The 14,134-nt window shown below is 37.6% G+C and overlaps 1 protein-coding gene across 1 annotated transcript in view; it reads left to right on the top strand.

Moving 5' to 3' along the window:
- Positions 1-12,624, top strand: part of LOC110266643 — a 25,926-nt gene extending 13,302 nt beyond the window's left edge. Inside the window, exon 3 of the transcript XR_002354101.1 lies at positions 12,583-12,624. The gene's annotated coding sequence lies outside the window, so the exon portion shown is untranslated. The remainder of the gene's footprint in view (positions 1-12,582) is intronic.

The following is a 14,134-nucleotide window of genomic DNA, read 5'->3' as shown; positions in this document are numbered from 1 at the left end:
GGCATTTTTTTTAGGTGAATGGATCCACCTGCAGGAGTATCCAATGACATCTTTGATAGCTCAGATAAACCATCATAGAATATATCCAGGATGGTCCATTCTGAAAGCATGTTAGAAGGACACTTTTTTTGGTCAGCTGTTTGTATCTTTCCCAAGCTTCATAGAGGGATTTACCTTCTTTTTGTCTGAAGATTTGAACATCAGCTCTAAGCTTGCTCAGCTTTTGAGGAGGAAAGAACTTGCCTAAGAAAGCCGTGACCAGCTTATCCCAAGAGTTCAGGCTGTCTTTGGGTTGAGAGTCCAACCACACTCTAGCTCTGTCTCTTACAGCAAAAGGGAAAAGCATGAGCCTGTAGACTTCAGGATCTACTCCATTAGTCTTAACAGTATCACAGATCTGCAAGAATTCAGTTAAGAACTGAAAAGGATCTTCAGATGGAAGTCCATGAAACTTGCAGTTCTGCTGCATCAAAGAAACTAGCTGAGGTTTCAGCTCAAAGTTGTTTGCTCCAATGGCAGGAATGGAGATGCTTCTTCCATGTAAATTGGAATTTGGTGCAGTAAAGTCACCAAGAATCCTCCTTGCATTATTATTGTTGGGTTCGGCTGCCATCTCCTTTACTTGTTCGAAATTTTCAATAAGGTTGTCTCTGGATTGTTGTAATTTAGCTTCTCTTAGTTTTCTCTTCAGAGTCCTTTCAGATTCTGGATCAGCTTCAACAAGAATGCCTTTTTCTCTGTCCCTGCTCATAAGAAAGAGAAGAGAAAAAGAAAAGAAGAGGAATCCTCTATGTCACAGTACAGAGGTTCCTTATTGTTAGTAGAAAAAGAAGAAGAAAAAAATTCGAACACAGATAGAAGAGGGGGTTCGAATTTGGTGAGTGATGTGAGGGAGAGGTGTTAGTAGATGAATAAATAAATAGAATAGGATGAGAGAGGGAGAGGATTTTCGAAAATAGTTTTTGAAAAAGAGTTAGTAATTTTCGAAAAGTAATTTTGAAAAAGGTTAGAAATTTTCGAAAATAAAAATAAAAAAATTAAAATAATTAGTTAATTAAAAAGAAATTTTTGAAAAAAGGGGGAGATATTTTCGAAAAATAGAGAGAGAGAGTTAGTTAGGTGGTTTTGAAAAAGATAAGAAACAAACAAAAAGTTAGTTAGTTAGTTGAAACAAATTTGAAAAGATAAGAAGTTAGGAAGTTAGAAAAGATATTTTGAAATCAAATTTTTGAAAAAGATAAGATGAGAAGATATTTTTGAAAAGATATGATTGAAATTAGTTTTGAAAAAGATTTGATTTTTAAAATCACAATTAATGACTTGATTCACAAGAAATCATAAAATATGATTCTAGAACTTAAAGTTTGAATCTTTCTTAACAAGCAAGTAACAAACTTAAAATTTTTGAATCAAAACATTAATTGATGATGTTAGATGTTATAGTTATGATATAAAATTAAGAAAAAGATTTTTGAAAAATATTTTTGAAATTTTCGAAAATAACTAAAAAAAATGAAAAAGATTTGATTTTTGAAGAAGATTTTGAAAAAGATGAGATTTTTAAATTGAAAATTTGATTTGACTCATAAAAACAACTAGATTTTAAAAATTTTTGAAAAAGTCAATCCAAATTTTCGAATTTTATGAGAGAAAAAAAGGAAAGATATTTTTTTGATTTTTGAATTTTTAATGATGAGAGAGAAAAACATGAAAATTATGCAATGCATGAGAATTTTAGATCAAAACATGTGATGCATGAAAGAATGCTATGAATGTCAAGATGAACACCAAGAACACTATGAAGATCATGATGAACATCAAGAACACATTTTTGAAAAAAAATTTTAATGCAAAGAAAACATGCAAGACACCAAACTTAGAATTCTTTAATGCTTAGACACTAAGAATTCAAGAATGCATATGAAAAACAAGAAAAGACACAAAACATGCAAATGCAAAGATCAAACAAGAAGACTTACCAAGAACAACTTGAAGATCATGAGGAACATTATGAATGCATGAAAATTTTCGAAAATATGCAAGATGAGTATGCACTTGACACCAAACTTATAACATGACTCAAGACTCAAACAAGAAACACAAAAATATTTTTGATTTTTTTATGATTTTATAATTTTTTTTGTATTTTTTCGAAAATTATTTGAAAAACAAAAATAAGGATTCCAAAATTTTTAATATGAATTCCAGGAATCTTGCCATGGTAGTCTAAAGCTCCAATCAAAGGGTCAGGCATGGCTTAATAGCCAGCCAAGCTTTAGAATGGAATTACATCCATTGAGGTGATTAGTTGAAGACCAACCCCAAAGGAGTTTGGATATGGCTTTACAGCCAGCCAGGCTTCAACATGCTTCATGAAACTCTAAAATTCATTCTTAAAAATTCTGAAGAAAAATATATTTTTGAAAATATTTTTATTTTAAAATTTTTTTCGAAAACAAGGGAGAAATTTTTGAAAGATTTTTGAAAAAAAAAATTTTTGAAAGCAAAACAAAAAGAAAATTACCTAATCTGAGCAACAAGATGAACCGTCAGTTGTCCAAACTCGAACAATCCCCGGCAACGGCGCCAAAAACTTGGTATGCAAAATTATTACTCAGGTTGTGAATTATTATACGAAATTGATTCCCTGGCGATGGCACCAAAAACGGATGCACAGAACCAAGGTCTAAACATATCTTCACAACTTCGCATAGAGACACTCATTCAATCTAATGTAGAACGGAAGTGGTTGTCAAGCACACGTTCATAGGGAATGATGATGACTGTCATGTTCATCACATTCAGGTTGAAGTGCAAATGAATATCTTAGAAGCGAAACAAAATGAATTGAATGGAAAACAGTAGTACTTTGCATTAATCTTTGAGGAACAGCAGAGCTCCACACCTTAATCTATGGAGTGTAGAAACTCTACCGTTAAAAATACATAAGTGAAAGGTCCAGGCATGGCCGAATGGCCAGCCCCCAAAACGAGATCACAGGATCAAAATACAATCCAGGATCCAGGATGATGTCTAATACAATAGTAAAAGGTCCTATTTATAAAAAAGTAGCTACTAGGGTTTACAGAAGTAAGTAATTGATGCATAAATTCACTTCCGGGGCCCACTTGGTGTGTGCTTGGGCTAAGCTTGAGTGTTACACGTGCAGAGGCTCTTTCTGGAGTTGAACGCCAGGTTGTAACGTATTTCTGGCGTTCAACTCTGGTTTGTGACTTGTTTCTGGCGTTTAACTCCAGACAGCAGCGTAGAACTGGCGTTCAACGCCCTTTTACGTCATCGAAACTCGGCCAAAGTATGGACTATTATACATTTCTGGAAAGCCCTGGATGTCTACTTTCCAACGAAAGTGGAAGCGTGCCATTTTGAGTTCTGTAGCTCCAGAAAATCCACTTTGATTGCAGGGAGGTCAGAATCCAACAGCATCAGCAGTCCTTCTTCAACCTCTGAATCTGATTTTTGCTCAAGTCCCTCAATTTCAGCCAGAAAATACCTGAAATCACAGAAAAACACACAAACTCGTAGTAAAGTCCAGAAATGTGAATTTAACATAAAAACTAGTGAAAACATCCCTAAAAGTAACTAGATCCTACTAAAAACATACTAAAAACAATGCCAAAAAGCGTACAAATTATCCGCTCATCACAATAACATTTATCCTTTTTCATTATTCTTTCAAGAGCCAACAATTTTAACATTCATAAACAACAAATTCAAAAATATGCACTGTTCAAGCATTCATTCAGAAAAACAAAAAAGTATTGCCACCACATCAAAATAATTAATCTTTTTTAAAATTTGAAATTCATGTACTTCTTTTTCTTTTTGCAATTAAAAACACTTTTTATTTAAGAAAGGTGATGGATTCATAGGACATTCATAGCTTTAAGGCATAGACACTTAGACACTAGTGATCATGTAATAAAGACACAAACATATATATAACATAAAGCATAATTTTCGAAAAACAGAAAATAAAGAACAAGGAAATTAAAGAACGGGTCCACCTTAGTGATGGCGGCTAGTTCTTCCTCTTGAAGATCTTATGGAGTGCTTGAGCTCCTCAATGTCTCTTCCTTGCCTTTGTTACTCCTCCCTCATGACTCTTTGGTCTTCTCTAATTTCATGGAGGAGGATAGAATACTCTTGGTGCTCCACCCTTAGTTGTCCCATGTTGGAACTTAATGCTCCTAGGGAGGTGTTGATTTGCTCTCAATAGTTTTGTGGAGGAAAATGCATCCCTTGAGGCATCTCAGGGATTTCATGATGAGGAATTTCCTCATGCTCTTGTCCATGAGTGGGATCTCTTGTTTGCTCCATCCTTTTCTTAGTGATGGGCTTGTCCTCATCAATGAGAATGTCTTCCTCTATGTCAATTCCAGCTGAATTGCAGAGGTGACAAATGAGATGAGGGAAGGCTAACCTTGCCAAAGTAGAGGACTTATCCGCCACCTTGTAGAGCTCTAGGGATATAACCTCATGAACTTCTACTTCCTCTCCAATCATGAAGCTGTGGATCATGATAGCCCGGTCTATAGTAACTTCAGACCGGTTGCTAGTGGGAATGATTAAGCGTTGGATAAACTCCAACCATCCCCTAGCCACGGGCTTGAAGTCATACCTTCTTAGTTGAACCGGCTTCCCTCTTGAATCTCTCTTCCATTGAGCGCCCTCTTCACAAATGTCTGTGAGGACTCGGTCCAACCTTTGATCAAAGTTGACCCTTCTAGTATAGGGGTGTGCATCTCCTTGCATCATGGGCAAGTTGAATGCCAACCTTACATTTTCCGGACTAAAATCTAAGCATTTCTCCCTAACCATTGTAAGCCAATTCTTAGGGTCCGGGTTCACACTTTGATCATGGTTCTTGGTGATCCATGCATTGGCATAAAACTCTTGAACTATTAAGATCCTGACTTGTTGGATGGGGTTGGTGAGAACTTCCCAACCTCTTCTTCGAATCTCATGTCGGATCTCCAGATATTCACTCTTTTTGAGCTTGAAAGGGACCTCGGTGATCACCTTCTTCTTGGCCACAACTTCATAGAAGTGGTCTTGATGCACCCTTGAGATGAATCTCTCCAACTCCCATGACTCGGAGGTGGAAGCTTTTGCCTTCCCTGTCCTCTTTCTAGAGATTTCTCCGGCTTTTGGTGCCATAAATGGTTATGGAAAAACAAAAAACAATGCTTTTACCACACCAAACTTAGAAGTTTTGCTCGTCCTCGAGCAAAAAAAGAAAAAAAGGAGTAGAAGAAGAAGAAATAGAGGAGATGGATGGGGGTTTAGTGATTCGGCCAAGGGAGGTAAGTAGTGTGTATGGTGTGTGAAAATGAAGGAGTTGAAGATGGGTTTATATAGGAGTGGAGAGAGGGGTAGGGTTCGGCCATGTATGGGTGGATTTAGGAGGGAAAGTGGTTTGAATTTGAATGGTGAGGTAGGTGGGGTTTTATGTTGGATGGATGTGGATTGGTGAGGAAATTATGGAGAAGAGGGTAGGATTTGATAGGTGAGGGGTTTTGGGGAAGAGGTATTGTGGTGGTTGGTGAAGGGTATTTGGGGAAGGGTTTTATGGGGAGGTGTGAAGAAGAGAGAGAGAGATGAGGTAGGTGGGGATCCTGTGGGGTCCACAGATCCTGAGGTATCAAGGATTTCTCATCCCTGCACCATGTGGCATGTAAACGCCCCCTTGCTTGCCAATCCTAGCGTTAAATGCCAGGTTGCTGCCTATTTCTGGTGTTTAACACCAGCTCTGTGCCCATTTCTGGCGTTAAACACCAGCTTTGTGCCCCTTTCTGGCGTTAAACGCCCAGAATGGTGCCAGACTGGGCGCTTAACGCCCATTCTACTACCCTTACTGGCGTTTAAACGCCAGTAAGCTTCTCCTCCAGGGTGTGCTGTTTTTAATACTATTTTTCATTCTGTTTTTGCTTTTTCAGTTGTTTTTGTGACTTCACATATCATCAACCTACAGAAAACATAAAATAATAATAGAAATAAACAGATATAATAAAATAAAATTGGGTTGCCTCCCAACAAGCGCTTCTTTAATGTCCGTAGCTTGACAATGGGCTCTCATGGAGCCTTACAGATACTCAGAGCATGATGATGGCCTCCCAACACCAAACTTAGAGTTTGAATGTAGGGGCTCTATTTGACTCTGCATTGAGAGAAGCTTTTCATGCTTCCTCTCCATGGTTACAGACGGAGATCCTTGAGCTTTAAACACAAGGGAGTCCTCATTCACTTGAATGACCAATTCTCCTCTGTCAACATCAATCACAGCTTTTGCTGTGGCTAGGAAGGGTTTGCCAAGGATGATGGAGTCACTACATGATTTCTCCAAGGTACTTAGCAACTTACTCTTCAGTAACATCTTCATCCTCTTCAGAGGAAGAATACTCATCAGAGCTCATGAATAGCAGAAGTAAATTCAATGGAATCTCTATGGTCTCAGTGTGAGCCTCAGATTCCCATGGTTCCTCATTAGGAACTCCTTAGAGGCCAGTGGACGTCCATTGAGGTCTTTCTCAGTGGAAATCACTGCATTTCCCTCCTCTATGCATTCGGCCATGTGGAACGTGTTTATGGCCTTGCATTCTCTCTTTGGGTTCTCTTCTGTATTGCTTGGGAGAGTACTAGGAGGGAGTTAATTAACTTTCTTACTCAGCTGACCCACTTGTGCCTCCAAATTTCTAATGGAGGATCTTGTTTCAGTCATGAAACTTTGAGTGGTTTTAATTAGATCATAGACTACAGTTACTAAGTCAGAGTGGCTCTGCTTAGAATTCTCTGTCTGTTGCTGAGAAGATGATGGAAAAGGCTTGCTATTGCTAAATCTATTTCTTCCACCATTACTGTTGTTGAAGCCTTGTTGAGGCCTCTGTTGGTCCTTCCATGAGAGATTTGGATGATTTCTCCATGAAGGGTTATAGATGTTTTCATAGGGTTCTCCCATGTAATTTACCTCTTCCATTGCTGGGTTCTCAGGATCATAAGCTTCTTTTTCAGATGAAGCTTCTTTGGTACTGCCTGTTGCTGCTTGCATGCCAGACAGACTCTGAGAAATCATATTGACTTGATGAGTCAATATTTTGTTCTGAGCCAATATGGCATTCAGAGTATCAATCTCAAGAACTCCTTTCTTCTGATTTGTCCCATTATTCACAGGATTCCTTTCAGAAGTGTACATGAATTGGTTATTTGTAACCATTTCAATGAGTTCCTAAGCTTCTGCAGGCGTCTTCTTTAGATGAAGAGATCCTCCAGCAGAGCTGTCCAATGACATCTTGGACAGTTTAGACAAACCTTCATTGAAGATACCTATGATGCTCCATTCTGAAAGCATGTCAGAAGGACACCTTCTGATCAATTGCTTGTATCTTTCCCAAGCTTCATAGAGGGATTCACCTTCCTTCTGTCTGAAGGTTTGGACTTCCACTATAAGCTTACTCAGTTTTTGAGGTGGAAAGAACTTTGCCAATAAGGCATTGACTAGATTTTCCCAAGAGTTTAGGCTTTCTTTAGGTTGTGAGTCCAACCATGTCCTAGCTCTGTCTCTTACAGCAAAAGGGAAGAGCATAAGTCTGTATACCTCAGGGTCAACCCCATTGGTCTTGACAGTGTCACAGATTTGCAAGAATTTAGCCAAAAACTGATGAGGATCTTCCAATGGAAGTCCATGGAACTTGCAATTCTGTTGCATTAGAGAAAATAATTGAGGCTTAAGCTCAAAGTTGTTTGCTCCAATGGCAGGGATTGAGATGCCTCTCCCATAGAAGTCGGGAGTAGGTGCAGTAAAGTCACCAAGCACCTTCCTTGCATTGTTGGCATTGTTGTTGTTTTCGGCTGCCATGGCTTCTTCTTGTTTAAAAATTTCTGTTAGGTCCTCTACAGAGAGTTGTGCTTTAGCTTCTCTTAGCTTTCACTTCAAGGTCCTTTCAGGTTCAGGATCAGTTTCAACAAGAATACCTTTGTCCTTGCTCCTGCTCATATGAAAGAGAGAAGAGGAAAGTATGGAATCCTCTATGTCACAGTATAGAGATTCTTTGAGGTGTCAGAGGAAAAGAAGAATGGGAGGAGGAGGTAGAGATGAGAATTCGAACTTATAGAGAGAGAGAGTCCAAATTGCTGATAGTGGAGGAGTGTTAGTCCTTAAATAGAAGGATGTGAGAAGAGGAGAAGAATTTTCGAAATTAAATTTAAAAAGATTTTGAAATAATCAAAAGAAATTTTGAAAAATTGATTGATGATTTTCGAAAATTAAAGTTGAGAAAGTAGTTAAGTGATTTTGAAAAAGATTTTGAAATTAGAAAAAAAAGTTATGATTGAAAATTATTTTGAAAAAGGTGTGATTGAGAAGATATGATTGAGAAGATATGATTGAAAATCAATTTAAAAAAAGAAATTTTTAAAATTAAAGTTGATTACTTGACTAACAAGAAATTAAAAGATATGATTCTAGAATTAAAGTTTGATCCTTTCTTAATAGGCAAGTAACAACTTGAAAATTTTGAATTAAATCATTGATTGTAGCAAGGATTTTTGAAAATACTAAAAAAATGGAAAGGATTTGATTTTGAAAGGATATGATTGAAAAGATATGATTTGAAAAAGATTTGATTTTGAAAAATTATGAAAATTTGAAAAAGATTTGAATTAAAAACAAAATCTTAGCTCTTGTGCCATCCTGGCGTTAAACGCCCAGAATGGTATCCATTCTGGCGTTTAACGCCCAAAATACTACCCTTTTGGGCATTTAACGCCCTGCCAGGTACCCTGGCTGGCGTTTAAATGCCAGTTTTCCTTCCTCACTAGGCATTTTGAACGCCCAGCTTTTTCTTTGTAATTTCTCTGTTGTATGTTCTGAATCTTCAATTTTCTGTATTACTAGCTTAAAAAGACTTAATTTTGAAAAAAATTTTGAAATTTTTTTTAATGATGAGAAACAATCAAACTGCAACTAATCATGGAAAACTAAGATCAAATAAACAATGCATGCAAGACACCAAACTTAGAAGTTTTCATATTAGAGACACTAACAAATTGAAAATGCATATGAGAAACAACAAAAGACACAAAATAAGAGAATTTAAAGATCAGAGCAAGGAAATCATCAAGAATAACTTGAAGATCAATGAAGAACATAATGCATGAAATTTTTGAAAATTAGAAGAATAAAGACATACAATTGACACCAAACTTAAAATTAAATACTAGACTTCAAACAAGAAACATAAAATATTTTTTATTTTAAGATTTTATAATTTTTTTTGTGATTTTTTTTTTAAATTATTTGGAAAAGAAAATAAAGAGATTCAAAATTTTTAGTAAGAATTCCAGGAATCATGCAATGTTAGTCTAAAACTCCGGTCCAGGAATTAGACATGGCTTACTAGCCAGCTAAGCTTTCAGTGAAAGCTTCGGTCCAAAACACTAGACATGGCCAATGGCCAGCCAAGCTTTAGCAGATCATTACTTTCAACAGCAAGATTGATAGAAATCAACAAGCCCTTGTGATGATAAGTCGAAACCTCGGTCTAAAAGATTAGACATGGCTTCACAGCCAGCCAGACTTCAACAAATCATCATGAAACTCTAGAATTCATTCTTAAAAATTATAAAGAACAGAATAGAAATATATTTTTTTTTCAAAAATTAAAAGAATAACAAGCTTAAAAATAAAATAACCTAATCTGAGCAACAAGATGAACCGTCAGTTGTCCAAACTCGAACAATCCCTGGCAACGACGCCAAAAACTTGGTGCACGAAATTGTGATCATCAATGGCGCCAACAACTTGGTACGCACAATTGTAATCTCAACTCTTTGTCATGACTCCGCACAACTAACCAACAAGTGCACTGGGTCGTCCAAGTAATAAACCTTACGTGAGTAAGGGTCGATCCCACGGAGATTGTCGGCTTGAAGCAAGCTATGGTCATCTTGTAAATCTCAGTCAGGCATATTCAAATGGTTATGGAGAATTGATAATTAAAAGATGAATAAAATATAAAATAGGATAGAGATACTTATGTAATTCATTGGTGAGAATTTCAGATAAGCGTATGAAGATGCTTTGTTCCTTCTGAACCTCCGCTTTCCTATTGCCTTCTTCCAAGCATTCATACTCCTTTCCATGGCAAGCTTATGTTGGGTTTCACCGTTGTCAATGGCTACTTCCCGTCTTCTCAGTGAAAATGGTCCAAATGCGCTGTCACCACACAGTTAATCAGCTGTTGGTTCTCGATCATGTTGGAATAGGATCCATTGATCCTTTTGCGTCTGTCACTACGCCCAAGACTCACGAGTTTGAAGCTCGTCACAGTCATCCCTTCCCAGATCCTACTCGAAATACCACAGACAAGGTTTAGACTTTTCAAATCTCAGGAATGTTGCCAATTGATTCTAGCCTATACCATGAAGACTCTGATCTCATGGAATGGAAAGCTCGGTTGTCAGGCGAGGCAACCATGCATCATGAACCATGAGGCTAAGAGATACGCACTCAAGCTATTGCAAGTAGAACGGAAGTGGTTGTCAGGCACGCGTTCATAGGTGAGAATGATGATGAGTGTCACAGATCATCACATTCGTCAGGTTGAAGAACGAGTGTATATCTTAGATAAGAAATAGGCTTGAGTTGAATAAAAAAACAATAGTACTTTGCATTAATTCATGAGGAACAGCAGAGCTCCACACCTTAATCTATGGTGTGTAGAAACTCCACCATTGAAAATACATAAGAACAAAAGGTCTAGGCATGGCCATGAGGCCAACCTCAAACGTGAACATATAAGTTCCAAAGATGGAAAAGTCCTTTTAATACAATAGCAAAAGGTCCTATTTATAGAAAACTAGTAGCCTAGGGTTACAGAAATAAGTAATTAATGCAGAAATCTTCTTCCGAGCCCACTTGGTGTGTGCTTGGGCTGAGCATTGAAGTTTCCATGTGTAGAGGCTTTTCTTGGAGTTAAACGCCAGCTTTTGTGCCAGTTTGGGCGTTTAACTCCAACTTTGATGCCAGTTCTGGCGTTTTGACGCCAGAAATTTTATGCTGACTTGGAACGCCGGTTTGGGCCATCAAATCTCAGGCAAAGTATTGACTATTATATATTTCTGGAAAGACCAGGATGTCTACTTTCCAACGCAATTGAGAGCGTGCCAATTGGGCTTCTGTAGCTCCAGAAAATTCTTTTCGAGTGCAGGGAGGTCAGAATCCAATAGCATCTGCAGTCCTTTTTCAGCCTCTGAATCAGATTTTTGCTCAAGTCCCTCAATTTCTGCCAGAAAATACCTGAAATCACAGAAAAATACACAAAATCATAGTAAAGTCCAAAAATGTTATTTTTATTTAAAAACTAATAAAAATATACTAAAAAGTAATTAAAACATACTGAAAATTACCTAAAAATAATGCCAAAAAGCGTATAAATTATCCGCTCATCACAATGCAATAAAATGCAACTAAAAATCCTAAAATGAAATGCAAAAGTGTTGGGATTAGAAACTTGTTACCCAAAAACGCGAGTGGTCGGACGACCTCCCCACACTTAAAAGTTTGCACCGTCCTTGGTGCACTCAAAGATGAGCAACGGGTGTACGGCGACTTTCCAGATTGCCACCTTCAGCTGGTAGATCAACCAGTTGCTGCGTGTTCTTCCTCCCGCTTCCATTTTTGCTTGAGGTGCATTATTCATGAAAAACAAAAATATAACATCGTAAGATGAGAAAATACAAAAGTACGGAGGCGTACATTGTTGGAATGAGGTAATTCACTAGAATGAAGTGAGTGAATAAGTGTGACATGAATACAAGTGAGTGTGCATTCTATGTTGTGCACGGTTCAGAATACACACATCAACATAGAGATCTATGTCACAATTATACAAAAGAGGAACATGCACTTCACTCATTCTAGTGTGCTTGAGATGCTCTAAACTTGTGGGTCAAGACAACCAAACAAGTAATAAAGAAGCATGAAAGCATTCAAGCCAAAACATATGGATGTATATAATCAAGAAGCACCATGCATTAAGATATATGCACATCATCCATCGAGAAGTTGCCTAATCGAAGAGAAAACTTCAAATTACATGGTGGCCAAATCATGCAATTCAAAAAGGGTTTAAAAACTTGAAGGCAAAGTCATATGTACTTGGTATGAAAAGATATAAAACATGAAAAACTCAAAACTAAGTAACCAACTGTAATCTCAATAGAGAATCCAACAATGATTAATGGAGGCAATCATACTAGAATAGCATCAAGTTAATAATAAGCAGCAATATATAGTAAACAAGATTAATAATCCAACACGTATAATGAAAAAGAGAAGATGAAATGAAAACTAAACTAACTAAACTACCAATTAACTAACTAAAAGAAATAGTTAGACATGGTGTTTAGTAGTTGATGAGCGGATAATTTAAACACTTTTTGGCATTGTTTTTAGTATGTTTTTAGTAGGATCTAGTTACTTTTAGGGATGTTTTTATTAGTTTTTATGTTAAATTCACATTTCTGGACTTTACTATGAGTTTGTGTGTTTTTCTGTGATTTCAGGTATTTTCTGGCTGAAATTGAGGGACTTGAGCAAAAATCAGATTCAGAGGTTGAAGAAGGACTGCTGATGCTGTTGGATTCTGACCTCTCTGCACTCAAAGTGGATTTTCTGGAGATACAAAACTCCAAATGGCGCGATCTCATCTGCGTTCGAAAGTAGACATCCAGGGCTTTCCAGCAATATATAATAGTCCATACTTTACCCAAGTGTAGACGACGCAAAAGGGCATTGAACGCCAGTTCTACGCTGCAGTCTGGAGTTAAACGCCAGAAACACGTCATGAACCAGAGTTGAACGCCAAAAACACGTTACAACTTGGCGTTCAACTCCAAAAGAAGCCTCTGCACGTGTAAACTTCAAGCTCAGCCCAAGCACACACCAAGTGGGCCCCGGAAGTGGATTTATGCATCAATTACTTACTTTTGTAAACCCTAGTAGCTAGTCTAGTATAAATAGGACTTTTTACTATTGTATGTACATCTTTGGATTATCTTTTGATCTATTGATCACGTTGGGGCTGGCCATTCGGCCATGCCTGAACCTTCATTACTTATGTATTTACAACGGTAGAGTTTCTGCACTCCATAGATTAAGGTGTGGAGCTCTGTTGTTCCTCATGATTTAATGCAAAGTACTACTGTTTTTCTATTCAATTCAACTTATTCCGCTTCTAAGATATCCATTCGCACCCAAGAACATGATGAATGTGATGATTATATGACACTCATCATCATTCTCACTTATGAATGCGTGCCTGACAAACACTTCTGTTCTACATGTAAACAAGCTAGAATGAATATCTCTTGGATATCTAATACAGGGGACCGAGTCCGAGTTATTAGTGTCTTCGTGGTATAAGTTAGAACCCATAGATGACCATTCCTGAGATCCGAAAAGTCTAAATCTTGTCTGTGGTATTCTGAGTAGGATCTGGGAAGGGATGGCTGTGACGAATTTCAAACTCGCGAGTGCTGGGTCTAGTGACAGACGCAAAAGGAGGGTGACTCCTATTCCAGTATGATCGAGAACCTCCAGATGATTAGCCGTGCCGTGACAGAGCATTTGGACCTTTTTCACAGAGAGGATGGGATGTAGCCATTGACAACAGTGATGCCTCACATAAAGCTTGCCATGGAAAGGAGTAGGAATGATTGGATGAAGACAGCAAGAAAGCAGAGGTTCAGAGGAACGAAAGCATCTCTATACGCTTATCTGAAATTCTCACCAATGATTTACATAAGTATTTCTATCTTTATTTTCTGTTTATTTATTATTATTATTCAAAACTCCATAACCATTTGATATCCGCCTGACTGAGATTTACAAGATGACCATAGCTTGCTTCATACCAACAATCTCCGTGGGATCGACCCTTACTCACGTAAGGTTTTATTACTTGGATGACCCAGTGCACTTGCTGGTTAGTTGTATCGAAGTTGTGAATGAAAAACAATTTATTAAGACGTGCGTACTGAGTTTTTGGCGCCGTTGCCTGAGATCACAATTTCGTGCACCAAGTTTTTGGCTACCATGGTGGGGTGTCTCCCACCT

The sequence above is a fragment of the Arachis ipaensis genome, chromosome B09, assembly GCF_000816755.2.
Source record: "Arachis ipaensis cultivar K30076 chromosome B09, Araip1.1, whole genome shotgun sequence".
Lineage (NCBI taxonomy): Eukaryota > Viridiplantae > Streptophyta > Magnoliopsida > Fabales > Fabaceae > Arachis > Arachis ipaensis.
The sequence above is the reverse complement of the archived record's forward strand: the minus strand, read 5'-3'. Positions and strand labels throughout refer to the sequence as shown.